The 26,237-nt window shown below is 35.3% G+C and overlaps 1 pseudogene; it reads right to left on the bottom strand.

The window, feature by feature from the left end:
* Positions 1-7,168: 7,168 nt before the first annotated feature.
* The window catches only part of LOC116567471, a 68,803-nt pseudogene continuing 49,734 nt past the window's right edge, over positions 7,169-26,237 (bottom strand).

A 26,237-nucleotide genomic window follows, 5' to 3' on the forward strand; every position in this document is an offset into this window, starting at 1 on the left:
ATCACTTACAGTTTTATTTCCGGTTTCCAAATCTACAGAGAAGTATATTAGAACAGGATGAAGCTGCAATGACGATCGTGAGACATGCCAGCATGACAGCAAAGGTAAAAAAGAAAAACAAAACAAAACAAAACAAAACAAAACAAACAAACTATGAAAACAACACTTGGCATGCCCCAAATTGGAGGTTTTGGGCACCAATAAAGAAAGGCATAAGCGGATTTTATAGCCTGAGAGCATCATTATATCATGAAATACATTGTTTCCATGCATGCAACTTAGCCTTCAAGGAAAGTTAAAAATGTTTCAGTGTTTTTTTGAAGGAGATACAATTATATACCTTAATATACTTGAAAAGATCTATGTCCCTTCATTGATTCAACCAACATATATTTAGCATTTTCTATTACAGACAGTGTAATGTTGGGACTCTAATATCAAAAAGAAAGAGAGAGATAAACCAAGAAACTTAACTACAGAGAACAAACTGATGGTTCCCAGAGGGGAGCTGGGCAGGGGACATGGGCGAAATAGGTGATGGGGATTAAGGAAGGTACTGGAATCATGAGCACTGGGAGCTGTACAGATGTGTTGAATCACTATATTGTACACCTGAAACTAATATTGCATGTATGGTAACTAACTGGAATTTGAATAGAAAATTTTAAAACATAAGACATATAGATCCTGATCTCTAATGGATAATGATCTAATGGATAATGAGAGTCAGAAAATTATAATCCTGTTTTATAAATACTGCTATCATGATACACATAATACAGAGCAGGGAAATTAGTATCTCAGGACCCCTTCAGCCAAATGAGAAAAAGACCTTTCTTCTTCCTCAAACATAATGGAACCTTATGGAGCATAGCTTGGTGAGTGGATTACAGGGCGAATTTCAATCTTTCTTTACTGGGTTCCCTTGTGTGGGAATGGCCTGCCCTAACATATGTGATTACATGGTACTGGGATTGATGAGAGCATTTAATTCAGTCTGGAAGTTGTAGATGAGAGCTTGACAATTGATAACATCTGAGGGAAAGAAGAATAAAAAATGAGAATTATTATAATACAGGGAATGAAGCATTATGATCAAAGTATATACAGGGGGTATATACATCAGAAAACATCTTTCCCATATTGGGGAAACTTCACCTTGAGATATCTGTGATGAGGAATAAAATACATTCTAAATAGAAAAGACATTTCTCTTTAATGTCTTGTACTTTAAAGAGTAATATGATCATTTTTTAAAATATTACAGCTTCCCATTAGCATTGTAGTCCTTATAAATATTATAATTATTACTTACTTTGCCAAAATATACCAGAATCTATGCCAAAGACTGGATATAATCAATACAGTAATATTTAACTTTGAATGTAACTGGAAAGGGAACTAAGGAAATCTAGTTTTATATTTTGGTGGTTTGACTTATCAGTGAGACCCAAAAGAAGAAAGACTGATTCTGCCTGGCTATCTGCTTCAATGCCTGTTTTTATTTTAAAATATGTAAGAAACTCTTGCAAAAGCAAAAATTGTCTTGGGTAAAGTTAAACAAACAAGGAAGATTTTAGTCAAGGTTATTGCAATAGAGAAGAGAGACCAGAATGCATTCTAAATTCAACCCCATTGAAATTAAAGGTGTGATGGTTTTTAAGTGCTAGGGTGACCTAGTGAAAAAGTACTGGAATACAGTGTTGGGGGGGAATGATAAATGGCATGTGTGGGCCATATCTGAATTTTTGTATGTTTTTTTCTGTGGTTAAACAGTCTTTTCTGCTTGATGTGATAGAACAAACAGGGTGTGGAGGAATGGAATGAGTGGACAGTGTGATAGGACAGTTGAACAGAAAATCGGCATACAGGATTCAGCATTTGGTTAACTTCCTGATACTTGCTCAAAATCATGAGTGAGTCAAAGTTCAGGGACCTGGGAAAAAGATACCTGATTAAAGTTTGGTCATTCACATTTAGAGGATGTTTTATTCATTTGGGTTGGTGGGGACAAGCAAATGTCTAGACTTGTCATAGATAAATCAGAAGTCATCTGTGAGTCTTAGCTAAATCAAGTAGGGAAGGGTGGTGCTTTGTAATATACCTTTTCCTAGAACACAAAATTGTGGCAGGATTTTTCAACCATCAATATTTCCCAGGAACATAGGCTCAGAAAAATTTCACCATTCTCATACCAGGCATAAGGATATTACTTTATCATTTGACATTTGAATCCATAGATTTGAATTATAAATAAAAGTAATTGAACCAAAATGAATTAATCTCACTTCCATACCTTTTAAAAGCAAATAAACCAAAAAATGTAATTCTTATTCTGGGATTACAACTTCAAAGAAGTTGGAGAAATTCAAGTTAAGCCTCCTTCAGTGACCAGGTCCTGTATAGTGCACTTAAAAATGTCTGAGCCCTCATTGTAGCTTGGAATATTTGGAGGTGGAAAGCTTCACCGAGAGCCCAAGATCCAAACTTAATTTTCAAATTTTCCTCTACCGGAGCAACAGTTACTGGGGGCCAAGGGGGCCAACAAAGTGAATCATGATGCTAGTGAAGCCATTAAGAGCATCTCCAGTAATACTTATATAAAATGTTTAAATTTTGATACAACATTCTTTCTGTTCATGCCCCTTACAACATCTAGCACTCTACAGAATTCTCCTCTTTCTCTTAGCCCAGGGTAAATGGTCTTTATTAAAAATCATAGGACCGAGGAAATTCTAGCTCACTACTTACATAAGGACTGTTTATAACTTGTATTGGTGTTCTTAAATATATTTAATTGTTGGAAATTTATATCTCTTTTTTATATATTTGTATAATACTTTGTCTGTTAGACTAGAAATTCCTTGAATATAAGACTTAACTTCTGAAATCTTTTTCAAAGACCAATATAGTGATTTGTAAATGATAAACTAAGATGTCATTTATTGTCTAGACACTGAAGTTTATTTAATTCTAGTCACTTATTTTATTGGGGAGGAAAGAGAGATATATGGAAAGATTATGTTTTTTGCCTTAGTAACTAGTTGGGTGGCATGTAATAATCAATTTTGATGGCTACTTAATTTAAGTAATAATACATTTCTTCATGTATTATGACCACCCCCAATCCTTGAATGATTAGAAGTACTAAGTACTTCTTAGTACTTCTGACCTAGATGATTTCTAAGGGCTTTGACACTTCTCCCATGATTTAAGTACCATTTTGTTCTGTATACGAACTCATGCAAATGAGAAGATGAGATAACTATTTAAGTAACTCAAATTGTAATTGTTCAGATAACTCAGTTTGAAGTGTCAAAGTATCTGGAAAAATTGCATCAATTCCTTAATTTATAATTAAATCTACCTTTGATGAAGCATTGTTGAATAATAAATGCTTTTACCCAGACCAAAAGGCTTTACAATTACAAGACATGAATGATTGTTGGCAAGATTAAGTCCTTCAGGCCATAGATAACCCCCTGCAATCTCGGTCACAGGAGATGCCAGACAAATGCTTCTGCATCAGTAGGAGTCAGAAATAATTTGAGGACTCATGCAAGCAAAGAAAGGCTTATTTCCTTCCAGAAGAATGAGGAGACATAATTAGATATGCGTATGTAGCATTTAACCCTTAAGTGGGCTTTCTAGCTAGTTATTTAAAATTATTGAACTGCTATCTCATCATGGACTAAAAATAAATACAGGTGTATACAGTTCATACATTAAAGAAATCGTTCTTTGGAATAGACAGGAAGCTATTATAGAAATGCAAAATTCATGGACATGAATATGGCACAAAATTAAATGATAACTTGCAAGATTTAACATTATGTTGCCTCTATCCAGAGGCCTTCCTTGCTTATCATCATGAAATCATTTGAGAAACAAAATAAAACAAGCAAACAGCAAAATAGATCTGGTTATCTATTATCTATTGATGACAAAATGGGATAATATGAATTGATGATTTTTTAAGTGTTAGATTGTGTGTGTGGGTAAATCATACACACAATCTACATATGTATGTGGGTAAATCATACTCACACACACAAGACAATATTTTGCACACATTTTGCAGTATTCTTTATTAATTCCAATTAGGATTAAGTTAATAAGCATTGAATTGACCTGGATAAAACACTTAAATTCTCTGAGGATTAGTTCCATTTCCTATAAACGTTATGCTAGATTAAAGAAGACTAATTTAGAATGCAGGGGGAAAAAATCTACTTTCTTTTGGTGCTTTAATAATGGATTTCCTTGTGATCTTCATTCTTGAAGAAAAACATTCTAATAAGGCTTCAGTACGGGGTTAAAAGAAGATTGTTTTTAATTTCACCCTTTGAAACTGAGTCACAGTTATGACATTTTCATCTGTCTGTGAAATACAAAGTTGAAAATGTTCAGTCTTTGTCTTCAAAGAGCTTACAATTGAATGTTAGAATCAACAATGTGAATAATTATATTACTGGATAAAATGAAATTATATAAGAAATACAGGCATATGGAATCATAAAAGAAAAACTGAATTAACTCCACTAGAGAACATGAAATAATTACTAACAAATGTGGTAAGAATCTCGCTACTAAAATATATTTACAATATATAGTAGAGTGAAAAGGCTAGTTAGGGAATGGCATGGACACAGGACACAAAATTTGTAAAGAATTACTGTATGTCTGAGTACTTTAAAAAAACAAACATGTTAGACTCCAAAGCAAAATGCTCAGTATGGCTATCTCTGCACGATGTGGGGAAAAAAAAAAAAAAAATTCTGACCCTCATTAAAATGATAAAGAAACCTTTTTTCAAGACTGTTTTAATGGGCAGAAGTGTCAAGAGTATTGCGTTTGGAGAGAGATCAAGCTTGACTCTACATACAAAGAAAACAGGGGGATTTATCGCCAGGGAGCAGGTTGGGGGAGATCAGCTGGCAGAAAGTTACTAAGAGGAGATATCAGGGGAGGAGGAATTCTTGCTAAAACTGACCTAATAGGATTCTCATTGAAGGCAGGCCAGGATGACCAGATATCACCGGTAGGAAGATTTTCTCTACACTGATTTAGAGGATTCTTGATAAAATTGGGCTCTCAAAGAACATGGAAACCTCAGGTCAAGGCTTAGTCAAGAAAAGGGTCAGAGGAGTCTGACTAAAGTCTGGTCAAAGAGAGTCTTCGTCACTGTCAAGTGCTGGGGTGACAGGAAGGGTTGAGTACAAAGGAGCAGGAGGGACTGCTTGGGAGTGATAGAAATGTTCTGAATCTGGATTGTGAGAGTGCTTACACAATTTCATGTATTTGTTAATATTTGTAGAACTGCACATTAAAATGGGTATATTGTCATGTAATTTATATACCTCAATAAAAAATATAAAACCAAAAAATCAAATGTATAAAATGTAGGATAAATAAATGCATGCCCCCAAAATATCATACACACATACTACTGAGGATGGCTTTGCTGCCAAGCAGGAGGATGACATATTTATAATTCCAGATAGCAGAAATGTATAGGAAAGCCTAAAAGGAAAACAAAGGCAAGTTGTGGCTCAATTTTAAAAATGCTGATAATTAAAGTATTACTACCGAGTATAACTGGTGGTTCAATGCACTGTATCACAATTATTGTAGGAGAGGATTTGAACATACAATTGGTAATTGTACTGGATAACCTAAGTCTCTTCTACATCCAAGTTCCTATAATTCTATGATTTAAAAATCTTTCTATCAAAGTAAAGAAAAGGGTAAGTGCTGCTGGTTTGTCAAGCCCTCTCCATTAGGAATCAGAAAGGCAGCCATAGAACATAAACAGAGAACATAGAATAAAAATAAGCTTTGAGCATTCCAAAAGACCTTTCCAGTTCTATTCATTGAAAAACACTATGTGGGGTGCCTGGGTGGCTCAGTGGGTTAAGCCTCTGCCTTCAGCTCAGGTCATGATCTCAGGGTCCTGGGATCGAGCCCCATATCGGGTTCTCTGCTCAGTGGGGAGCCAGCTTCCTCCTCTCTCTCTCTGCCTACTTCTGATCTCTGTCTGTTAAATAAATAAATAAAATCTTTAAAAAAAAAAAAAAGAAAAACACTATGTAACTCGGAGGTAAAAAATGGAAAGCACGAGTTGTTTGTTTTCTGTTTTGTATTTTACTGTTTTCTTTTATGTTATCATGGACAAAGAAGCTAGGTATACATGGTAATTACATCATTCAAATGATTACAGTAACCAAGATAGATTTGACATTTTTATGCTCAATGACTTAACCCATTATCTGAGTAATAAATATTCATAAATGAATGTGGTTATAAATTATGATTTTAAAATATTTACCAGTTGACTGCAAACAAAATAATTCAGCAGACCATTATCAGAAGCTTTACTCTCATGATTCCTAAACACAAAGATGAATTATTGCTTATTATCTAATCTTTGATATTTTTTGTATATTACCAACACTCTTTAATGCAAACAGGGATTGATATGATCTTCCTTCTTAATTACTTTCCATTATTAGAGGCCTGACACAATTCCTGATGACTAAGCCTTTCTATCTGTTTTTCATGTAATCATTGGCATAGTTGGAAATTTTTCTTTCAGAAAATCTATGTTGATTTCCCCTATCTTTTCATTATGGTTCCCTGAATTGTATTCTCTGTATATTTCTCTTTTCAATTTTCAATATTACATGGATGCATAAACACACACGCATTTTAAGGAAAGAACACAGCTGAGTTCTTTATGGTCAATCAGAATGCATGTAATATATCCAGAATAACACAAAGCATAGAAGAAAATATAATTTAATAATGACATTTTGATCTTCATACTCACATACACACACATTTATGTGTTCATATATATATGAAATATATATGTGTATATATATATATATAAAAAACTATATCATAGTTCATAGAAAGAAAGTATTGTCGTCAAAGGGAACCACAGGAGCTTTTTTATTCTTAAGAAGTTAGAACCCTAATTCAATCCATATATTTATGCCCAACTTTTGGGCAGAGAAGAGAAGGCGGAAAATTCTTATATCCGTGAATTCTCAATTACATTCAGATCAAAATAAAACTCATGACAAATGACATATTAAGGGATTTGGAGGTGCTCCACAGTTATCAGAGACCCAAATCCCATCCATATATCTGCCCTGAATTTCCACTACAAGGTCATGCCATGGTCCAAGATGGCTGTCAGAGCATCAATCAGATCTGTTACAGGCTACAGGAAGAAGGGGAGGGGGCAAATGGCACATTCCAGCTAGCTATATCCCTTTAGAAGAAGCAGGACTTGAAGTTCCACCCAACAATTTCTATTCATATCTGAAAAAGAAGTTAATCGTGTGGCTATGTACACATAGATGGAAAGGACGTTGGAAAAGCAGTCCTTTACCTGGGTGTTTTTGTACTCTGCGTGAATATGAGGATCATTTACTAAAAAGGAAGGAAGATAAGCAGTTCTATTGCATCATTTCTATTTGCTCTTCCAATCTACTTCACATCATCATCTGCTCTGTTTTTTTCCACCCCAGGAGGCTAACTAACACAAATTGCCTCATCAGAACACTCTTGCCCTCTGTCTGCAAGTTAGAGTTAGCCAATAGGACAAACAGGAAAGCTGAAGGACAGGAGTAGTCAGTGTTGTGGATGTTTAGTCTCCATGCTTTGTTCCTGCCAGCCTGCAATTTTTGGGCAGCTGCACCCAACTTCTTGAGACCATAACTTCTACAAGGGAATCTTTTTCTATAGTTACAGCTGCACTTGGAACTAGAGGTGGGGATAGTTCTTTGATTTGTTAGTCTGGAAGTACTCCACCTTTCCTATCTCTGCCCGCACATTCATGAATAAATCTGTGGTTTGCTCAGGCTGCCGTAACAAGTATCAAAGACTGAATGCTTGACCAACAGAAATCTATTTCCCTCACAGTTCCAAAGGCTAGAACTGTGAGATCAAGGTGTTGGCAGGATTTCTGTATTCTGATGTCTTTCTCTTTGGTTTGTAGATGGGCGTCTTCTTCCTATATCTTCACAAGGTCTTCCCTCTCTACCCATCAATGGCCTTATTCCCTCTTCCTATAAGGACACCAGTCATATTGGACAGGGGCCCACTCTTATGACATCATGTTAACTTTATTACCTCTTTAAAGACCCAATTTCTAAATACAGACACATTCTGAGGTACTTGGGGCTTTAACATAGGAATTTCTGGGCAGACAGAGGTACATAATAACAGCCCATAACAAGTCACTTCAATAACATTTCTTCAGTTACTCCCTAAGAGTCCATTTGTCCTTGCTGGAGGCTCACAATCTCTGTCTTAGTTTCCATAGCACTTGTGGCAGTGTTTCTCAAACTTTAATGTACATGCACATTACTTGGATGTCCTGAAAAAAAGCATTTGGATTCAGCAAGGAGGAAGAGTATTGCTATCCTGCATGCTTCCAAATGATGTCACCGTAATGTACCACATCTTGAGTTGCAGAGCCCTCTCCCTCTCACAATATTTAAAAAATTTTTAAATTGAAAAATTTTTAGAGAAATTCTTTAAATTTCCCAGTTGCTGGGATTTTTTTTTTTTTTTTTTCCAAATTTCCCAGTTGCTGGCATGAATAATCATTCTACTCAGCTGGTCCTGTCTCACCTTGGACTTACTGAGGCTAAATGAAGTTCTGTTCTGTTTTCTTTTTTTCCTGGGTTCCCACTAAACATCTTGATATAAGGACTCATACATCTTCACTTAATAGAACAATGTGCTCTAACTTACTGGAAGTGTGACTTCTGGTTTTCAGTGCAGTTCAATATAACATAGATAATGTTTATTGTAACTTGTTTATAAATGTCTCCCCAGAGTAACATGTTAATGAACTTTCACTTTAATTCCTCAAAGTTGTTTGAGCTAAAATGCATTCTAAGTGACATTATAAAATAAAGATTAAACATAAAATAAAACATCATAAAATCTTTATAAATTAAATACATTGACATTTCCTGGGTTGTTCTTCTTTTACAATAGCTCATTAGCACAAAAATAAAATTATTTTAATTTGGACTTAGGAATTACTATCAGTCACTCCTCTCAGAGTTAGGCATTACTGGTTTTCTCAGGAAGTTTACATTTTTTAATCCTAAATAATAATGTGAAAAAGGGATGCTGCTGCCAGTGTTACATTATATGCATAATGGCAGGTAACCATTACCTTAAAACTAATAAATATTAACATTCTAATTGAATAAATAGATGAATAAATAAGGGACTAATTGGTGGAATAAGTGAACATGATATATTTACCAAGTATCTAAAAATAAAGGTGAAGAAGTATTGGTGAGACATCTAGTTGCATTGACAAAGGTATTAAGAGTCTTCTGGGGAGTTTATATTTGATAGTGTAGGAAATGAGTCATTAAGGTTTTTGGTTTTAGACTCATACTTTCTGATGGGGCTTCTTTCCTCAAGTCATATGAGCTTATACTGCAAATACGGACAACAAAACAGTAGAAATAGAGTAAATCTAGCTTCAGCTAGACCAGCGGGAGGCCTGGACTGCAGCCCTGCACTTCCTTGAAAGAAGCCCATGTACGCCTGCTCCTGAGAGTCAGCAGCAGAACATCTGCCGATCCCCTCCATTATTTGTTTACTTTAGACTCCCGAGAGCAACTGCTGCTACTTGTCACAAGCTTGATACGTTCCAGATCAACATCGTCCCAAATTTGTACTGTCACCATTTTGAAGTGAAGGAAGAGCACCATTACCAAACAAGTCGGAGATGCCTTAGGCTCCCAGTGAATGCAGGTGCTTAACGATGTAAGAAAAGCCAGAGGGAAAAAAGAGGAAGCAGCAGGTAAGATCACTATTCATATATACACTGCCACGTTCTTCACACCAGCCAGAGGTAAGTCACAAATTACATTACCCAAAAGGAAATGAAGCAAAATCAGCTATATTAATCAGATTATATTCAGCCATAAAACTTGCCATTTAGTCTATATAGGAATATTTCTCAGGGACCTGAAAACGACTGAGAAAAACCTACCCCTGCGAGTTTCCCTGAATATGGTACCATGGAATGTGGTGAATAGCATTTTTGTCTGTTCCATAGACCGTATTCAAGGAATAAGTATTGATTTATATAACTGATTTGCTAAAACACTTATAACATACTTGTTATAGTTCTTCAGCGTAGGCTAGATAGATATATCCAGATTTTAAATCTTTAATGATCTGACTTACCTGAAGTTTAAAATTTAGAAGATCTAGAGAAATAGATGTGTGGTATTTCTTTCAGTAAAATGTGTTTACTCTCTCTTTACAGTGGGCTGAGGATATGGTTTCACACTTGCTGAAAATCTTCCGAATCACTGGTCTTAGATGATAAGATGTATTGCAAAAACAAGGTAGTAGAGTTCTCCAATTGTGGTAAGAAAGATCCATCCCGTCAGTTTTGGATTTATTTTGTGATTACATTACTTGCACACCACTGTAATTCAGGATTCACGTACTATGAAAGAAAACATCTTAAATACTGAAGGTGAATACAAATATCAATGGGCTATAACTATAGCTCAAAATAAGGCAAAAATTTAATAGACATGATGAACAATTTGTTTGTGTAAAATCAAAAGTTTATTTCAAAATAGGTTACATGAAGTCTATAAAATTATTATATACACATTAAGAACTGTACTCACTCCTCTAAGTAGTTTATTTTCAAAGAGAGAAAGTGAGCACTGCCACTCCAGGAAATAGTTTTCTAATAATTTCAGTAACCCAAAAGGAAGCTATTCATGCAACAAATAATAGATGGTCAGTTGATCTACAGAATTAAGTTTAAACAGCCTATGAAAAACACTTGAATTCCTGCACATTTCAATAATACAATTAGGAAGAGAAACATCCTTCAATTCACTTTTACATGTAATGTCCTGATACTTGCCATATGTTCAGTTACTTTTTTTAAGAACTTAAATATTTCTATGTTCCACTAGAAAGTTCAGAGAGCCCTAGGGTATCTATGAGTGAAAACATTTGAAGTCGGAGCACTGAGATAGCTTTAAGAAGATGTAAACATTACTTACTAACGATTTCTCTCAAGAAATGTAGACCTTTAATTTATATTTACAAACTAATATTGGTTAAGAAAATGGACAATGTCTAATATGGGACACATGCTCTAAAACAATCCTACTGATGTCCATTTAATTAATTTTGGTATTCAAATGTAAAGCTGATTTCCTAACTACTTCTTATCCCTAGCGAATTATGGTGGAGGGTTTTGCTAAAGGTTAGAGCACTAAACACAAAGCTAATCCCAGTACTTACTAGAAAAGGCACTAAATCATAGTGAAACAATTATAACAGGTGGTATACAAGTAATGCATTCATAAAATAAATCCAAAGAAAAATCTGTTTACAAATGAATATGAAATTATGGAAATCAGTGACATTATGAGAAAGTTAATAAGAAAAATTAAGGCCTTTCTTTAAAAAAGGATTATATTGAAATAAAATAACTGAAATGTCATTAAGAACTCTCCATTTTAAGTGTTTGCCTTCATGGGGTGAGACTATCTTTAGTTGAATACCAGGCCCTCTCAAAAGATAATAAAAAGATAAGTATACTCCAGAGACTAGTCATACAATTTCAATGAATCAGTTACAAAGAATTTTGAAAATCAATCCTTTGTTTAAAAAAAAAAAAAAGATCAACATTTTTTATAAAAAAAACAAAAGTTGTTTCTAAGAGACATTTTTATTTCAGATTTTTTTAACTTATTCAAATTTATTTAACAGGAGTGGGACTGAAATTAAAAAAATGTAATTGAGTCCTCATCATCATGGAAATGGCTTTAAGAGAAAAATTGATCAGATGGATATTACTCTCCTTCCCATTTGGAACCAGTAAAGAGTTGGCCACTGATAAATAGCCAAAAATATTCTAGGTATGGGAGCGCCTGGGTGGCTCAGTGGGTTAAGCCTCTGCCTTCTGCTCAGGTCATGATCTCAAGGTCCTGGGATTGAGTCCCACATCAGGCTCTCTGCTCCACAGGGAGCCTGCTTCCCCCTCTCTCTCTGCCTGCCTCTCTGCCTACTTGGGATCTCTCTGTCAAATAAATAAATAAAATCTTCAAAAAAAAAAAATCCCTAGGTATGTTATATAATACAAATCTGTTCACAGGGGAAAAAAAAATAGGAATTAACTTACCTGAACAAGTTGATTTCATCATAACAGAAGCACAAAAGAACCACCCATGCCTCTGGGGACATTGATTGCACCATGCACCCTTGAAAAAAGCTTTGGCTCCTTCATCTCGAGCAATCTTCCTCCAGCAGTCAAGTGTGCCTGTGTACATGATGTCAGTTCCTTTTCTCTTGGACTGCATCATCATACTGACACAAGCAGTGTCAGATGGATAGGAAGTCAACGCAGCAAGTGCTGTGATAGATTATGCGAGCATCCACCTGATGAAGACGTGAGTATTCTTGGGATCTGGAAGTATTCCCTTTGCAGTGTCATAGATTCCAAAGCAGGCAGCTGGGTAGATGATAATATCTTACACAGACACAATAAAGCCTGGTATAGGTCCTTCACCTTTGTGGATCTTAACCAGGCAGTCACCAAGGTCTGCGAATTTCTGTTCAGCTCCAGCTCTGCCCATACCAGCTGCTAGATGGGTAAGGGCAAAATCAAGAGGATACACAAAAACACAAGAATGTGGCCCCAATGGTACCACATAGTGCCAGATTCCCTGAAAAGTAGTGCCAAAACTGGGTTCTCTTATCCACACAACCCAGGAAGGAGTTATACTTGTCCTTGAAAACACAGTTGAGAGCCTGGGTGGGGAAGTATCTGATTACACACCAGAAGGACAAGACTCCCTGCTCCTTGGGGATATGAAGCATACAGTCTATAATGCCCTCCCTACTGCTTATCCACTGTGATTTGTCTCTGGCTTGCTGCACTTGCAGCATCAGCTTGAGCCACTTGATGGGCACTACCATGGTCTTGGAGATGGCCTTGGCCACTCCACCTGCCAGGTAGTCTTACGGCAAATGAAGGATGCAGCACCATCTATCATGTTGAAAAGAACAAGAAGGTGGGAGACTGTGGGGTTGCGGGAGGAACTGGCTGGGACTTTAGGAAGTATATATATATATATATTTTTTTTTTTAAGATTTTTTATTTATTTATTTGACAGACGGAGATCACAAGTAGGCAGAGAGGCAGGCAGAGAGAGAGAGGAAAAGAAGCAGGCTCCCTGCTGAGCAGAGAGCCCGATGCGGGGCTCGATCCCAGGACCCTGCGATCATGACCTGAGCTGAAGGCAGAGGCTTTAACCCACTGAGCCACCCAGGCACCCCTAGGAAGTATATTTTAATCTTTAAGGAGTCATTGTCAATTCCTCAAAGCAAATTAATATGCTTTGTTAGCTTGCAATTTTTATAAAAAGCTTTTAAAAGCATTATTGTTAAACAAATATTGACATAAAACAAACTGCCCATATTCAAAACTCTAGAAATCTTTTTTACAATTCTTTTGATTATCTTTATAGACAGTCATATCTTTTGTTAATAATATTATAATTAATTATAAATTAATATTAATATTAATTTCACTGACTTATATGGCATTTGGGAGCATCTAATCCAGGTAAACAAATGGCTGTGCCCTGTTTCTCCCTGCCTGAGCTTCTTTTTCTCCAGATATTGAGTGAGTTCTTTTCTTTCTCACTCTAGTTCTCTCTTGAGTTAAAAAAAAAAATCTCATTTGCAATCTGTTCCACTTTTTTCTCTTGTTGTAAGGGTGACAATGCCATGCTAGGTCTCTGTATGTCTGAGCTAAACCCACAAGTCTGTGTAATGAAATTTGGTTACTAAATTTACAAATGATGTTTTTCTGAGATATCTAATTTACTGTCTGCATTCATATACTGTCCAAAGAGGTTGAAGTAATAGAGAATAATTTTTTTTTATTGTATTCCTAGACCTTAGAGAAGTGGCTAGGAAAATCCAACAAACATTTACTGAATAAATGTCTTATGAATAAATAAGATAAATATATCTTGATTTTGTTATTTAGAAAGTTATTTCTCACTTGCCTACATATCAAATTTACCTAAATAGGCAAATATATTGTTACTATTGTTGGCAGTGTATTGTTATTCCCTAACATACCATGATCAATTGCCTTCCTTTTCCATTTTGAAAAAGCACCCGTAAGTTCAACGCAATAGTGGTATAAGTGTTAAAATTATGTTATTTTCTTAACTATAACACTTGAATTACATATTTAGCCCAATTTAATTTAAAATAAATTGCATCAGCAAGCGACAGAAAATACCACAGCATTATTTTTCTACTTTGATATCCTGATCTTATTTTGGATCTGGAGTCTTATGGAGGTGGTTTGAGTACATACTCCATACACAATTTGTAATCTGAACGTCTTGCTAAAGAGCAAAAATTTGGAAATCAACAGAAAATTTGATGAGCCAGGAGAACAGTCCTTAACTATTCCTCTGTAGTTGAAAGTTAAATAGAAATAATCCTTCTCCAGCTCACATGAATGCTTCCTTCAAGATTTACTCCTGTTATTTGAAAAGTAAACTCAATTGCATTACATAATTTCTGAGGTGAATATATAAAAAATAGTAAAAAATAAGCTGGTTGGTGCAGTAAAAGTGACTAATAATAAAGTAAAATGTAAAGTCTCATATCACATTAAAACTTTCGAAGAGTTGCATTAGACCAATTATCAAATTACCCCTATTATATTTTCTATTATGTATAGTGTGTATGCCCTAGAAAAATTCAAGAAATGCACAAGAATACAAAAGACAAGTTAAAAGAGTCACTCATTAACATCAGCATAGAATAATTTCTTTTGTCTGAGTGGAAGACATTTAAACATGACCATATCAGTATACAAAAAAGATTTAGAAGATAAAATTTGAAAGGAGTGGTGAGAGAAGAGATCATTACTGGAGCAAGTGCCCCAAGACAACAAGAAGTGGTATGATATACATTTTAGGCATTGGAATTAGCCTCAGATGGGAGGGAGACCACTACTTCCTCACTAAATTAGGATTAAGAGAGGAGAAGGAAAGAAAGTTAAGGAGGGAAGATGGAAGATTGGTTAGCTATAGATGACAATCACTTTTCAGGAGATGGCAGAGAGAAAGACAGGGTCCCTACCATCCTACCGTGATTTTCCTGTGAAATAGGAGCCACAGTCATCTAAAGTCAGAAGGTGTAGAGTAATAGGAAGTTGGCCGATGAATTTGGTCTAGGAGAATAGCAAGAAGGAGAAAAAGACATAAGAAATGGTTGACTTGCCTCATGTAGGAAGGAACGTAAGCAGCACTGAAGGAGTGGTGGAAAGATTGGGAACTATCAAATTGTAATAGTTTTGTAAAAATTAAAATGTTCACTAATCAGAGTGCAAAAAATAAGAACTCAGGTTATTGGTTTGAATTGAGTGGGATTCAACTGGTTTGAGTTAGAAGGGAACCACTGGAAAGACAGTGGTAATAAAGGTAATAAAGGCAAAATAATATTCCTAAATGCAAGGCAAATGCAAAACCTGTGTTGATACTTCTAATATATGCTACAAAAATAAATAGGCTAATATTCTGGTTGCCTTTTGCTGTGTAACAAACCATCTAAAATCGAGTGGTATAAAACAATAACTTTATTATGTTTGCAAATTCTGTGAGTCAGGGATGTAGATGGGGCAGGAGAAAGTAGATATTCTTTGGCTCATGTCTGAAGCTTCTGCTGGGAAGACTGGAACATCAGGGAGGTGCACTGAACATCAGTCTCTTGTTCTGTGTAGTGTCTGGGCATCTTTACATGGGCTTTCTGTGGGACTTCTCCAGCATAGCATGCTCAGTTTCAGGGAGCTCCAAGAGTGAGTGCTCCCATAAAGAAAGCAGAGGCTGCATGGTCACTTACAACCTCATTTAGGATATCACATAGTGTCATTTCAGAAATACTCTATTGACTGAAGCAGTCACAAGCCCACCTAGATCCAAGGGGAATGGAGCTTAAGCACACCGCTCAGTGAGGGGCATCGAACAATAGTCATATTTTAAAGCTGTGCCAGCTGGACAAATATTGTTACTACTTAATAAAATACCTAGTATGTGCCAGGCCCTGTTGTGAGCATTTTTCATATATTAATTTATCTAATCCTCCCAACACCTTATGAGGCTGATATTATCATGACTTCCAAATTGCTGTATGGAGTTTAGGTAATTTATCCATAATCACTGATGGGGAAGCAGCCATTGCATGACCTGTTGCTTTTCTCTGGACTTGCTCACTCAGTTCCCTGGGTCTGGAACCTTCCCCAATAAGGAAGCCAGGTCCTGAGCTAGTGTTGGCTAGATTCTTATTATTAGGAGAAAACATTCTGTTCTTGATACTCAGTGAACTTCCTTCTATTTCTTAAGACTGTCATATGTCACCTGGCCAGTGACACCAGTGTATCTGTCCCTAGATGGAAAGGAACAGAGTCTTCCCCTGCAGCATGAGAGGGGCATGTCCATTGGGAAAGACCTAGTAGTCATGGCAGATCAGTGCACACTGACAAACACTGATCTTAATCTGTGTTGTGTCTCTTCCTTTCCCTTTCTGTGAGTAAAATGTTTCAACCAGTATTTTGTATGTTGAGTCCTCCTCAGTGCTCTGAACAAGTAGAATATGAAGTGGGCCAGTCTGCAAGCTCCTACTTGTGGTGGCTGGCAGTGTTAAGATCCTTGCTGTCTCCATGAGGTGGGAATCCTCACCTGAGATTGGTAGCTGGATATTCACGCTTGACAATCACATAATCAGCAACATCTCCAGGATTAACCTAGCCAGGCAGGCTAGTCTCAGTTTTGGGCCTGAATCATTATAATAGGTTTCCTTTAAAACAGATGGAAAAGAATAATAATAATAATTTGAAAATAAGTCCTCATACAGTCATATATCTCAATAGAACAGGTGGTCTTTTGTTGATCTAAACACCTCTTGAGGTGATTTTCTCAGGAGCCCCTGTCAATTCTCTATGAACAATTCTTGTTCACTAAGTTGCTAGACAGAAACTATAGCTCCATGATGTACATAATGTTATAGATGAATAATAAAACGATAGCATTTCTAAATGAAATAAAATGTGGTCATAAGCCAATCTGTGTATTTGTCTAGCTAAAACTTTTACATCAGTTAATACTTGAAATTAAATATGAAAGCTATGGGCCAGTAATCTGAATGACAAAGAGAGCAGACTATGAAATGTGGTTAGAAATTAGAGCACCAAGGATGCTTGGGTGGCTCAGCTGCTTAAGCATCCAACTCTTGGAGAATGGCTCAGGTCATGATCTCAGGGTCATGAGATGGAGCCCCAGGATCAAGATCGCTGCTCAGCATTGTGTTCAGCAGTGAGTCTGCTTGACATTCTCTCTCTCCCTCTCCCTCTGCTCCTCCCTCCACTCACTGTCATTCTAAATAAATAAATAAATAAATAAATACAGTCTTTAAAAAAATAAATTAGAATACCAAGAGGAAACCTGGTGAGGTCAGGGCAACAGGACATAAACTTTGGTTTATAAGAGCATAAGCAGTTCTGAGTTTGAATTCTGACTCAGATATTCAATGAACTGAGCGATTTGGAGTTAATTACTTAACACCCAAGGCCAAGTTTCCCCATCTGCAAAAGGATAGTATACATATCCAGCTGGGTATTTTGAAGGAATACTATAGAGTATATGTAAAAATACCAGCAATAAACACTTAACTTCATGGATTAGACATCAAATAATTTACAGTAACAAGACTTTCAAAGGTTGACAGGTAAATCATCCAGAAAGAAAGAGACATTATGATACATTATCAATAGAAAACATCAGATCAGTACAATGGGAAAACACACAGTGGTTCAAACTGAGTTTACAGATTACTGCAATGTCTTATTACAGTCCAAGAGAAAAAGGTCTGGGACATTATAACAGTAAAACCTTGTAAATTCTTGTGAGTGAGAGATTAGCAATTTAAACCATGACTGCATGTGTATAAATATAACTGTAGATAAACTAGAATCATATGTCGCTTTGAATATTAATTAGTAACAATAATAGTTAATATCTGTATATTACTGTGTACCCCCATGTTTTTTAAGAAATTTACTTATACTAACTCATTTAAACTCCTCTCTCCTAAATATAAATCAGTGAGGTAAAGATAAATACAATCTCTATTTTATGGACAAACAACATAAGGCACAGAACAGTGACTTGCTCAAGGTCAAATAATAATAAATGATTGAGAACACCGGGTGGCTCAGTCATTTAAGCCCCTGACTCTTGATTTTGGCTCAGGTCATGAGCTCAGGGTCATGAGATTGAACCCCTTGTCAGGCTCTGCACTCAGCAGCGAGGTTGCTTAAGATTGTTTCTCTCGGGGACCCTGGGTGGTTCAGTCCTTAAGCGTCTGCCTTCCTCTCAGGTCATGATCCCAGGGTCCTGGGATCCAGCCCCACGTCAGGCTCCCTGCTCAGTGGGAAGCCTGCTTCTCTCCCACTCTCTTTACTTGTATTCCCTCTCTCTCTTTGTCTCTCTCGGTCAAATGAATAGCTAAAATCTTAAAAAAAAAAAAAAAAAAGAAAGAAAGAAAAAGAGATTGTCCCTCTCCCTCACCCTCTGCTCCTCATTCATCCCTCTCTAAAAATAACAACAATAATAATAATAAATGATTGACCTGGTATTTGAAACCAGGGACTAAATTTTTTTGGCTTTCTTAATCACATCATTTCATTTCCTAAAAAATTTGTAGTTATGGATATTTCTAAACTTGGTTTGTATCAACTTCATTCTCATGTAATTGCAATGATTTACCATTAATAGCCAATCGCCTTCCTTAGCACTGGTAGAAACATCTTAATAAATTAATTATATTCATACTTCCTTTTTCAATCATTCTTAGCAGTGAGCAAAAATCTCTGTCATTACATCAACCATCATTGATTCTCTTTAAAATATCTACTCTTCCTAACATGCATTAGTTAAATTTTAAAAAGTAGTCTTTCTAATTATTTTTTGAGTAGCATCGTAGAATTCCACTTCAATGATACAATATAAGAAAATCCTAAAAAAGGATTAATTTTATTTATTTGTATAATTTTTAGTTTTTTAATGAGAGTGACACTTTCTATGCTCTTGTTCAAATTCAAAGACAATCCCTTTAATGATTAAGTAATTCTATTCATTAATGAATTGAATAATATTTATTTGAACTTTGACTATATGGTCCATTTTGACTTTTCTAGAACTTCTGTCTTTTATATTTATAAACTTATTTAACATTTTCATGTTTTCTTACAAAGACTCTAAACTCTTTAAGGGAAAATATTGCATTTTATCTAATTTTATCTACCACAGTGCTATTCATGAAGTTGATAACCAAAATGGTTTTTTTTTTTTAATTAATTTTTTATTTTTTATAGACATATATTTTTATCCCCAGGGGTACAGGTCTGTGAATCACCAGGTTTACACACTTCACAGCACTTACCAAAGCACATACCCTCCCCAATGTCCATAATCCCACCCCCTTCTCCCAAACCCCCTCCCCCCAGCAACCCTCAGTTTGTTTTGTGAGATTAAGAGTCACTTATGGTTTGTCTCCCTCCCAATCCCATCTTGTTTCATTTATTCTTCTCCTACCCACTTAAGCCCCCATGTTGCATCACCACTTCCTCATATCAGGGAGATCATATGATAGTTGTCTTTCTCTGCTTGACTTATTTCGCTAAGCATGATATGCTCTAGTTCCATCCATGTTGTCGCAAATGGCAAAATGGTTTTAAATAAGCAGCTAACATAGTTTGAAAATACTCAGAGTGACAAGAACAGATTCCCATATTATATTACCTGAATCCTCAACTTACTTACCTCTTTTGACATTTTCCTTAAATATTCTCACTTCGTATTCATCCTGAAATCTTCTTCCTTCCTCTGTGGTTTTGTGTTAATAGTGGGAGCAGGACAGTGAGTTCCCATTAAAACCATCCTTATGTAGAAATACTTAAGGAAAGTTGAATGCCCCCAGAGTTAAAGTATTCCTATGTAGGTGTGTGAAAATGACTGAAATTCATATTTTTTATCCACTCATGCCTTAGAGGATATACTAAAAACTAGGTTAAAAAGCAAATTCATTAATTAGAAAAGTAATACACATTTAATCATTTTCAACTTACAAATTTAATCATTTTCAACTATTAGTGTTTTATTATGAATTGGGATATGTAATTAGCAGGCCAGTAACCTAATGAGGTTTTGAAAATATAAAACAAATTAGTCATGACATTTAGCAGTGAGAAATCAGCAGGGCAAGGTGCAGAGTATCAGCTTCATTTGAAATGCAGAGGGTTCAGACTTCTGTAAGAGAATGATGGAAAACAGGGAATATGGGGTTTCTGGTTGTCTTGGATTAAAGTTTCTCTAACTGGTCCACAGTAGAACCACCTGGGAACCTTTAAACAATATAGAGATATGCCCTTCTTCCAAACAAGATATTGATTGAATCCGTCTCTTGGGCCAAACTGCCTATGTGATCACATCTTTCCCAGTAGGCTGTAATGTGTAGGCAGAGCTGGAGATCCCTTCCTTAGCTGGAGATTTGCTATAAAGGGTCATAAAATGTTTAAATAAGACACCCTTACTTTATAATTTTCATGTAGGATCTGCCCTAGATGGGGAAGCTCACTACAATCTCTTTCTCTTGAAGTGTCTTGTGATATTCTTTTTGCATCTCCTTGGCTGGGACAAAACAGTATGATATTCTCCAGTAGTTAAAACTGGTTAATTTGGTAAGTTTTATTTAGGCCAAATAATTGTTTTTTAAAACCTGTAATTCATAACTTATAGGTAGTCATTCTGCTAATAACAATAATAATAATTATTAATTTAACAATTAATAATTAATAATGTAAGAGTAAGGCATATTTCCCTAGTTTACAGTCTTTAATAAGTATTTAGACATTATGTTAGATTGGATATGGTATTGTACTCAGGCAGTTAAAGTACAATAAATGCTTTGGGAAGTATCTTTAGAAATATGTATTATCTGGGGCGCCTGGGTGGCTCAGTGGGTTAGGCCACTGCCTTTGGCTCAGGTCATGATCTCAGTGTCCTGGGATCGAGTCCCGCATCAAGCTCTCTGCTCAGCGGGGAGCCTGCTTCCCCCTCTCTCTCTGCTTGCCTTTCTGTCTACTTGTGATCTCTCTCTGTCAAATAAATAAATAAAATCTTAAAAAAAAAAAGTTCACCTTAGAAATATGTATTATCTAGAATTTTGTTTTATTATTTATTTTTTATTTTTAAGTGAGAAACCAAAATATGACAAAGATGACATATAAAAAATGCCACTTAGAGTCATCACAATGAATTAATATGACTACCATCATTCTGCCACAAGTAAACAAAAAATGCCATATGTATTATACGTCTTAAGTCTGGATATGAAAATATATGGTATATATATATGACTCGAAAATTAGAAAAGGAAATTTCCTATGTCATAAATTCTCATTACACCCACATATATAAACAGATATGGGAAAAGAGACTGGAAATAAGGAATGTGTGAAAAGTAAAGATAACAGAGGTTGCTATTCATCTGTTCCTCATAGATATTTTATTTCTTGGCATCCTTTAAAGGTAGAATATTAATGAATTCTAGAATCAGTTTATCCAGATCATTTGGACATAAAGATCACTTATTTATCTTAGAAGCTCAGTTTTCCAAATAAGTTTTGGCCTCAAGTAAACATAAGCAGTATTTCAGCACAGGGAAGAATTCCACAGCCCAGAAATGTGGCTTTATTTGAACTCCAGAAGTGATGGGCACATTTCCCCAATACACAGGGGAAATGTGTCCATCACTTTTATTTTATCACAAATAACACTATCAATAGCTCCCTTAAGCCTAATCTTAAGGTAGTTTTCACACAGTGGATGTCATTTAGAAGATAACAGAATTAATTTAATATATCTTTTACGAAATCTCCTCCATTTTTCTTTGAAACTTAACTGGCCCTAGCTATATGAATTTCAAACACTCTATCCCAGTCCTGTTCAATATAAATGTAATGTGAACCACAGGCAGACTCCTAAATTTCCTAGTAGTCAAAACAAGTAAAAAGAAACAAATAAAATTACTTTTAATATTATCTATTTTACCCATTTAACCAAGATACTATCATTTCAGTATGTAATTAATATAAAAAAATGATTCATGGCATATGTTAGGGTCTATTTTCCCATACTAAGTATAAAATCCAGTGTACATTTTATACTTATATCCTGTTACAAATCATACTAGCTAATTTCAGTGCTGAATAGCTACATGTGACTAGTAGCTTCCTTATTGTTCAGTGCTGCTCTAACGTTCTTAGTAGTCCATAATATAAACTGAACACAGACTTTCATAAAAGTGAGTTTGCAAATCTTATTACTTATATAGTAATGATTTCATCCTATTTTCTTCAGAACACTCAATTAAAAATTTTATGTGTGATCTCTTTAGATTAATATAATTTTTGCTATCTTGAAATACCTGGGCATAGATAGCTTAAACAAAAAAATAAAAATAGAGAGACATGGAAATATAGATAAATAAATTACCATTAGATATCTATCAACCAACAGATGATTTAAAATGTACATATGCAAACAACCTATAAGACTCCGTTTAATCTGATTTGTACAATGCCCAGAACAATAACGTGAGATATATGTACCCTAACGATGATGAAGATGATAATTATGGTGACTGGTTATAATTCACTGGTTAAAAACAGTAAAATAATGTGTCCTCTATGAGAGATACGGCATCGTCATAGATCACAGAGAGGATATCCTAACACTTCTCCCTCACTCTTCAGTAATATGAAAGTTTCTCCCGCTGACCTAAATGCATTGCAGAATGAATGAACTCAAATCATGGGATTAAAACTACTTCTAGGAGCTGTTACATTCTGAGTCTCTGTATTTCATAATAAGTAGTTCTGCCTAACACATGTGAGCATCTAGTCAAATACTATTGTGTATTGTAACTATTTTAAGATTTAATGGTTATACCACTAATGAGAACATTTCTCATTTTCATGTGTATTCCCTCACCCAAGGAATACTATTCACACCTAAAGGACTGGGATAATGTCTTTCACAATGCTATATCTGTAGAATATTGAACAACTAGGACCCATAGTATACCTATAATTTTTCCCTAAGGGTATTTATTTCATTATATTCCATTTCCCTCTTAGTCTGCACACAGAACCGAATCATTGACAGAATGGTGAGATCCTCTCTCAGGGGGGCAAAAATAATTTACAGTTCAGCCGTAGGCCTACAGAATAAAATCAGATATCCCAGACAAAAGCTGTAACCAAGGGCAATGCTGTAACAACAATTTAAATATGTTTTGTTCTAATACTCCCAGAGAAGCTATAAGCATATTTTGTTGAAAGCAAATTTGTTGAGATCCCAAAAGTAATATAATTTTTGAAGACATATCTGGGAAAAAATGACTAATCATTGAAAGATAATTCATTGAATCATTGAAATCATTTCACTGAATCATTGAAAGATAATTCACTCAGAGATGGGAAATTATTCTTTCACTTTGTGTGTGAACTCTTGCACTCTGAATCATTTTTATTAAAATCCCTCCATATAGATATAAAAATCCATATGTTCAGTTGTGACTTAAAGCTTTCAGAATTATAGTTCTCCTATATGTAATAGTAAAAATATTATTAAAGCACATAAACCAGAATTTTCTAATTAATATGAAAAAGTATGCTCTTATTGATAATAATTGTGACTAGCACTTTTAACTTTAAATTACAGCCCTAGTCAGGGTCATATTTGTTGAATCTGGATGCACATTGTCTCCTACTAAATGCCAAGTGGTGTGCTTGGAGTTGCAATAAAATAAATAGCAGGATAAAATTTATGCCCTCTGGAATTTAAGAGACAAATATATGCAAAGATCATTATAATAAAATTCATAAAAACAACTACCATTTTTGATCCCTTACTGTCTCATAGACACTAAGTATTGTACAGATGATATATGTTAAACTCTCTAAGAATACCATAGCCTTGGTGATTAATTAACTTAGGTCCCTTTTAGGAAATGCTGATATGAAAAATGAAAAATGAGTTGAATCTTTTTTTTTGAAAAATGAGTTGAATCTTAAGTGATGATATTTCCTGGAAGGCAGGAGGGATTGGTCACTCCAAAAATCTTTGCCTAAAGATACAGAAGCTTGTGTAGGATTGAGAATGTGTCTAATGTGACTAATGAATGTGGGGTACAAGAACACAATTTTGATGACAATAATGGATGGACCAGGACAGTAGGATAAAAAGCTATTGCTATCGTTCAGATGGGAAGAAATTACCATACATTAGACTAAGTCAGTGTTGATGGGAATAGAGAGAAAGAGAACATGTAAGAGAAGAGCAAGAATAGGTATGTGGATGATAAAAGGAGTTTACATGTGTGGTTGCTTCAAGATATCTCCATGAAGATGTACAGAGGCTATCTGGAAATAAAGGTTTGCATATTATGGGGAGATGGGATTTGCTGATTTGATTTGGGGGTCATCAGCACACTGGGCTGATGAAATGACTCAGAGATATAATGGGGAGCACTACAAGATGCCTCAATTATTATTCACAAGTTGATAACTAGGTTACGGAAAAGGTCCGTGTGTCTTGTATGCTTTGACTTCCAGAGCTGAAGGTACATTAGAAAATGAGCTATAAATAAATATATAGGATTAAGATTCAATATAAGGTAAAGGTATGATCATTACCAACTTATAAAGTAAAGTTTATGTAAATTGTAATATCTTCTGGGATATCTAAAGTAAGTTTTAAGTGACAAAATGCCCAATTGTTTCATATGCAAATTTTAAGAAATACACTTATTACATAGACAAGGCACACCCCAAATCTAAGAAATATGTCTTTATAAAGTATATAATCTTCCAATTATTGCTACAGAAAACAAAACAATAACAATGCGGTCTTCCAGATACTTTTTCTGTAACGACAGAAATGTAGGCCTCTCCCAACCTGCTTTCCTAGTAGTAAATTATAATTGGGTATTTTCTGAAAACACACTTGTGCAATACAGCCTTAATGTTTGCCATAAGTCTAATAATATACTGTAGGGGAGGGAAGAAGGAAAATTTTTTCTTTCTTGCCTTCTATGTTCTTTGGCTGGTCTATTAATTAAACTGACATAAGACATTAACAGGAGAAAAACAAATTTAATTTCCTATGTACAGGAGCCCATAAAAATATGAGACTGGAAAAAATGACCAAAGCAGCCAGCTTTTATATCTTTTGGACAAAGAAACAATAAATTTGTGAAGGATTAACAAGATAAAGAAGTGTGGGTTTGGGGCAGTAAATTAGTGAGAAAGTAACAAGCTTTGTTTATACAATCTTCCAGGCCCTAAATTCCCTCTCTCTGAGGGTAAGTATGCCTTCTAGCTTTCTGGTACAGGGAGGTTACCTTTCCCATGAGAGATTGGTTTCCTGTGTTCAGAGGGACATACTGGGGGTCAGAGTGTTCTCCTTGCACTGGCAGTTTCTTAAGAAACTTTAATTCAAAATAATCAATATGTCAAAGTGGTATATTTTGCTCCCCTTCAATACATAATCCCAGCAGGTGCTAATTTCTATAGAGTTATAAAGTTATATTTGCTTATCTTTTGTTTTGTTTTGTTTTGTTTTCTCTAAGGTAAACTCTTCATTTTGGAACTTAGAACATGGTTTATCATAAAGTCAGGAGAAAGTTTAAAATTAATTATTGTATCTACTCACCTCCCAACCAATTGTAAATAAAGGCATTTTACTAAAGGTCTATTGCTGCTTTCTTTTGACTTGATGGAAATATGATTTACAATCCAGAATACCGAGCTTATTTATAAGAAAAAGGTGTGGTATTGTGATTTATAATGAGAAATATATACAGTCTTCCATTCTTTCTGGCACAAAGCTCCTAAAACCCTTGGAATTTTCTATGGTAAGAGCTGAGAGTCCTTTTTGTGTTAATGAGGGATTTTTGGGAAGCCCCTAGGTACCTAATAATGGGGGCTGGTTGCCCTTGAAATCAATCCCGTGATTAGAGGCTTGGAAATTTCAGTACTCCCTTAATCTCCTGGTAGGGGAGAA

Source organism: Mustela erminea, chromosome 10 (genome assembly GCF_009829155.1).
Source record: "Mustela erminea isolate mMusErm1 chromosome 10, mMusErm1.Pri, whole genome shotgun sequence".
NCBI classification, from domain to species: Eukaryota; Metazoa; Chordata; class Mammalia; order Carnivora; family Mustelidae; genus Mustela; species Mustela erminea.